Consider the following 6,346-nt stretch of genomic DNA (forward strand, 5'->3'; position numbering starts at 1 on the left):
GAGACTTTTCCCTAGGTGAATGTCCTTATCCCAAGAAGGGGAGTCCCTCAATATGAGGACCTCCTGCCTATTACTACTCCTAGGAAAACTATTGTTTACCGACCTCATCTACCTGGACTCATAGAATAGTGCTCCCCTCTGGGGAAAAGTGACAAGACCGGATGAATCATCACATTCCTTAGCGGTAGTCTTTCTGAAAGCTTCTTTTATAAATTGCATCCATTGATAAATGGCTCTGCAACTCTCATTTGTTGTGGGTATTGTAAGGGAGGCATGGTGTCACAAGTAGACACTGACACAAGAGTTGCACATTTCAAAACCTTTATTGTTAGACTGAAGGGGTTGGAAAAACTCCTGTCTGTCCCTATAACTAAGATGTGAGTAATCTCAACCATCAAATAATAAAGAAACAGTCCTAGTCAGTCTTAGTGAAACAATTAATGCCTATGCTTACAAAAACCTAATGCCTGCCATCACTCTAATACACTCTAATAACACTCTAATGTGGCATAGAGATATGTATCTAAAAAAGGAAAAATCAGTGGTGAAACGAAATGTCAGAAGGGCAATATAAATCAGCATTCATTCTCGTCCCCATGTTGTATAGCACATGGATAGATGGAACACTTGATGGATGAAGACACTTTGGCTTGCGAACACAGTTAGGCGGCTGGCTCTGCCATCCAGAGCATTCTTGGCTATTTCAGTCTGAGTCACAAGTTCACTGGTTTAACCTCTCGGGTTCCCCTCGTCCAAGTCCAGGTCACCCTTCCAGATTCTACACAGTTTCAACAAAATGTTTCTAAGTAAAGTATTTGGTCGCAGTTCACTATATCTTCCTCTCAATCGGGTTCAAACCTTTTCTCCTTGGAGGGATTCCCTTCCCCAAGCTTTTTTCACATTCCACATGACCTATCAATCAGACTCAAATGGGGTTTGAGTCTGATTGATAGGTTCCCCTCAATCAGACTCAAACCCCATTTTGTATTTTGATTTCGCTGTCTGAAAACCCTCGAAACTGAGCGGATTTTTGATCTCCCCTCTACATGACCACTTCGACCCTCCTTTCTTTCTTTACATCCTCTTTACATATTTTCCTTCAGTTTCAATGTCTATTGGAAAACGTACTTGCTGCGCATGACTTCATGCAGTTTTTGGGGTAACTTTCTTTCGCTCGCATCCCGCTGCCTCTGCAGCTTTAAAACATTTCACAGAGACTTTCGATTGGGCAATATCACTTCGCCGGACCACTCTGCTACTTTGTAGTTCGTATTCACAGTTCTTAACAATTGATTCACATTTGTCTGGCAGCTCTCAGTAGCCTGCATCCTTTCCTTGCCTTCCTTTTCCACAGAAGATTTGTCCGGTTCACAGCATCTTCCTGAGCAGCCAAAAGCACTTATTCTTAATATTGTACAGGAAGTGCCTGCAAAAGACTCTGGCCACCAACACCTCAAGCTAGCCTCCTCCACCCAGAGTCTTTACTCTTGTGAATGGCCCTGCCAGGTGACCCATGAGCCTCTGTGTGTCTTGAACATTGACATATACATTGTGGTGGAAAATAATCACTATCAGAATGCTCAGGTAAGCCATCCATGCCCTGAATGCCACTTGTTTAAAAACTCAATTATCTAATGGGATGGCTAACCGTACTTTATGAAGTAGCTTAAAGCCATTGTCCACAGCGTTAGACCATTGAGAAACCTGAGGGTGTCCTCACACCTACTCCCCTTGAATCTTCTTTTCAGGTGGCCAGGGAAAGGCCATCTTTTTTGGATGCTGACCCTGGGGGTGGATATGCCAGGGAGGATCACCTGGTTGGAAGTCCTTCTGGATTGGGGAGGCGACATACACATGCAAGGACATTGTATCCCCCTTTTCCAAATGAGAACCAACACCCCCCCTCACCCTGCCTTTATAGGCTGTTGTAAACTCTCTCCCCTCAATTTCTCTCATTCATTCCACTACAGTGCTGGCATGAAGAAGAGGTGACTAGGAGTAATGCACACAAACAGATCCTTTCACCATTCTAGTACTGAGACGAGGAAGAGCCCAATAGACTGGTGTAAGGGCCAGGCATGTCCAGAATGCTTCACTAATTGTGGTCAGGCAATTGGGCCTGAAGACTCACACCTGCAACCTGTTAAACGGTTGCAGGTGTATAAAAGGTGGAGTCAGAGGGAACTGGAAGAAAATCCTTGGGAGTACGTGGCAGCCAATGGGGGTCTTGTCAGGAAATCAGGATGCCAGCGAGAACTGGAAGAAACTGTGGACTCGTGGCCAGGAAGGGCAGTGCAAAGACTACAGTATTGGGAGCCTCAATGGCCGGTGCCTGCAGCAAGAGCTGTGGGCTGGAGAAGAAATATGATTGTTGTAAGTCAACGGCAGGAGAGAGAGAGAAAGAGAGTGAGAGAGAGAGAGAGAGAGAGAGAGAGAGGGAGGTGACAGCCACCTGGAGGAGATGCCAAAGACTGGTGGGTGAGGAAAAGGGATCACTCGAACTAGGGCACTCCTGTGGCTGTAACGTGGCAGAAAGTGAATGCTGAATTGACGAGAAGTAAAGTACAAGATACAGGGAACCAAAGTAAATGGTTGTGATGATTATTGCAAAGTGTGAGCAAATAAAATAAGAACTGGAAACTATTTAATACTAAACTAAATGAAAGCTTTTGATCAGTATATGAAAGCTTTTAATAAACCAATGTGCAAACGACAAATTGGTGTGAAGAGCGAATACCATATATTGCAAGTTAAGAGCAAATCTGATGAAATGCAATATAAAGCAAGTATGGAACATTGCTAAGGAGTGTGAGAGCAACGTGGTGAAGGGATAAGAGCACCACGAAGTGAACTGTATAACTAAACTCATGGTGGCAAAGCCCAGAGACTGGCAAAGAGTGAAACACGTTACGGCAAAGCCAAAAGGCTGCAGAGACAAGTGAGCGTGAATCAGAACACAGGTGAAGCTACAGAAGAGCTACAGAAGAATCTGTGTGGGAAAACTAGGGTGACTGGTTGAGTGACCTGTGATGGGTGGACCGTGTGGTCCGACAACTGCGCCCAGACCGGGTATACCCTAACTGTGAAAAGCCAATGAAATATACAGAAAGTAATTACAAGTGCCTGAAAGATATTGCTGAAGTGAAGTGGAAGAAAGCAATCTGTATGAACTAGCAATACCTATAAGAAGTAGAAGGTTGACCTGGAACTGGTTTTGAATATTGAGAGACTGACCTTAAGTACAAGTTGGCAAGCTGAACAAGCTGGTGTCTTGAGGAAGGAGAATCCTGAGGCTCATTTTGAACTGTGTTGTTTTCCTGGAGAAAGAAACCCTGAGATCTTGTTTTGGAACTGTGTTGTCTTCTTGGGGAAGGGAACCCAGAGATTCCTTTTGAGACTTTGTGGAACTGTCTTGAACTTGGGGAAGGGCAGTGGAAAGTAAGCCCAGAGCTGGAAGAAGCTCAGAACTTTATTTGGAACATTATTTCTTTTAATGCTGACATCCCTATACATTGTTTAGCTTTAGTTGTGAGGGCAAGTATAGGTTTTGGACACAGACAGCCTTTTAAGTTGATCTTACTGACTCAGACTATCCTTAGTTTTTTCAGTAGGGAAATCCCATCTCAGCTTTGGGCAAGTTCGGACTCTCCCATCCTGACATTTAAGTTAATAAATCATTATTATTTGAACTTTGAATCTGTTGTCTGTGTCTTGCTTCATGATGCCCTGACACCATCCAAAAGCAATGTCAGGACTAAATTATTATTAGGGGTAAGTAGTATTTCTCTTCGAATTCCCGATATACATCTCTCATTGCATTCTTCTCCAAAAGCCAACGTTTTACTGGACAAGTGTGGGAGGATCACCTGGTTGAGGGGTCCTCGGGGCAGGGGGAGAGACACCCGGTGGCGAGACGCAGTATCCCCCCTTTCCAAATACCGCTATGCAATCCTATTTTATGAGATATTCCAACTTCCCAGATCCCCCGCCTCCTTCTCTACACAAACAATGAGCCGAGGAAGAGGAGTGGGGTTGGTCAGATTTCACCATCGACAGTACACCCCAGACTGGTATGCCAACCTTTGGCCAAATTGTCAGCCTACCAACTGTTATGGGGCTGGAGCCAACCCCGAACATACAAACACAGTTTCACAAATATATATACAGATAACTGTCAGCTATAAATACCTCCAGACCAACAGAAAATGGACTGCGTGATTGTCTTATCATCTGATTCCCCGCCACCCTCAGAATACGCTCTGTTTTATCCTTACAAGGGTGACAGGAGTTCCTTCTCTCAGAACAGCAGGTTTATTAAGAGACACGTGCAGAACTGAGCCATGCTCACCTCCTGGTGAGACCCGCACTAACTGACAATCCTAGAAGTTACAGAACTATGATGCAGACTCTCTTCATCAGTTTGCTAGGCAACAGAATGCAGGAATGGAAATACTGGGTGGGAAAAAGTGAATGAATGACATGGTCAGAAATACCATGATGGAACATTTTGAACAAATGAATGAGCTCCTTTGTCAGGACCACTGCACCTGTCCCTTTAACAATGAACAATGAACTCTATACCACCTTTGGAGGCGTGTCTTTGTCAGGACCTCCTTGAGTATTTTGACATTTCGAAACCAAGCTTGGAGGAAATTGCCCTTGGAAGAACTCATCACCTTCTCATTTACATTCCACCAACAGTGTTCTTTCATCATCCTCTCTACTTCCTCTCTATTTTACCAGAACAATGTGTTCCTTATTCCACATATTTCCATTTTCTAGCATAATTCTATGCAGAAATGGAATTCCTACTACTACTCCACCAGTACCTATCCTCTGGAGCAACCACCACATGATCCCTTTCCCCATCAAAATCTCAACTGTGTACCACGAACACAAAGCAACCAGCGACAATCAAAAGAAACTAGAAAAAGCTAATTCTAGAAAACCTGGCACAATTAATGGAACCTACTAAACCAGATATACATCAACTGAACTAAATGATGTCAGACAAATTCAAAGATAAACGTCATACCTGGATCATAAACTCACTAGAAAAACGGACACTCTGGAAAACCCTCACGCCAACACAGAAAAAAGTAGCAGCTAGATGGTTCACAGAGGAATTGAGAGCACTCAAAAAGATCAACCTACAGTTAGAAAAAGCATGGAGCAAACATTACAACCAATCCAGCCTATTCAAAATTGGGTTGCAAGACTTATCCTTAGCCTCAGGCCCAGAGACCTTATCTCTCCAGCCCCAAAATCTCTCCACTGGCACCCGGTTGCTGCAAAGATTAAATACAAATCCCTCTGCATCATCGATAAGGCTGTCTGGGGCCAGGGACCATGCTATCTACAACTTGCCCTCAATAAATACTCCAGACCTCTACGCTCCTCCGGCTCCAACTCTTTGCACATGAAGCATTTCTCTGAGTAGCGAGCTGGTGTCCGTTCTCTTTCCTTGGCTGATTTCCTCCTCTGGAACAGCTCCCCGCATCCTCTCCGCCTTGAGCCAGATCTCCTCAAATTCTAGAAGCTCTTCAAAATTTTCCACTTCACCTCCACCTTCCATCTCTCCCTCCCGTGCTAAACCCCACAGTTGCTGAGATTGGTGGCTAGGGCCTTATGTGTCCTCCAGGTTCTGGCCTCCCGCCCAATGCTTTCAGCCTCCGCCCTCTCCCAGCACTTGTCTTTTGGCACCCACTGGCCTGTGCTCCCTCACAGGTTTGCTCTTACTGCATCGGCAGGTGACCACTCCTCACCAAGTGATCTCTGTCAGGCACTGACCTGTTGCCTGAAACGGGCTACCTTCCCTGGCACTTCACACCCCTCCCTGGGATTCTCCTAGCACTTATCCCGTTCCCCCCTCTCTCTTTCTGCACGTGCACGTTCTGAATACTCACAAGGCCTAGGAGGACCACCTCTTTTCTCGCCATCATTTTTCTATTTGCCTGTTGTTCCCATGTTCCATTCTCCCTTTGGCCTGTGGGCACTTTGAAACAACACAATTTCTTGTTGTATAAGCACCTTACAAACTTACAATAAATAAATAAATAAATAAAACAAAATTAAATTAAATACCAGCAGCAAATTCGGCTACACAAAGCAGCTGTTTTAAAAGCCAAGAAAGCACATTAAGCCAAAAGAATTCAATGAGCAACAAATTCACAAAAGGAAATGCACAAAATCATCAAGGAAATAAAAAAAAACCTATCTCATGCAGCAGTACTGCCATACCCTCGCAAAAAAGTTATGTGACACAATCGCAGATAATTTCAGAAAAAAAATACACACAATCCAACAGCCCATCTACGAACCAACCTTGAGCACAAACAATATCCTA

Source organism: Ambystoma mexicanum, chromosome 2q, assembly GCF_040938575.1.
Source record: "Ambystoma mexicanum isolate Mex_15411 chromosome 2q, UKY_AmexF1_1, whole genome shotgun sequence".
NCBI lineage: Eukaryota > Metazoa > Chordata > Amphibia > Caudata > Ambystomatidae > Ambystoma > Ambystoma mexicanum.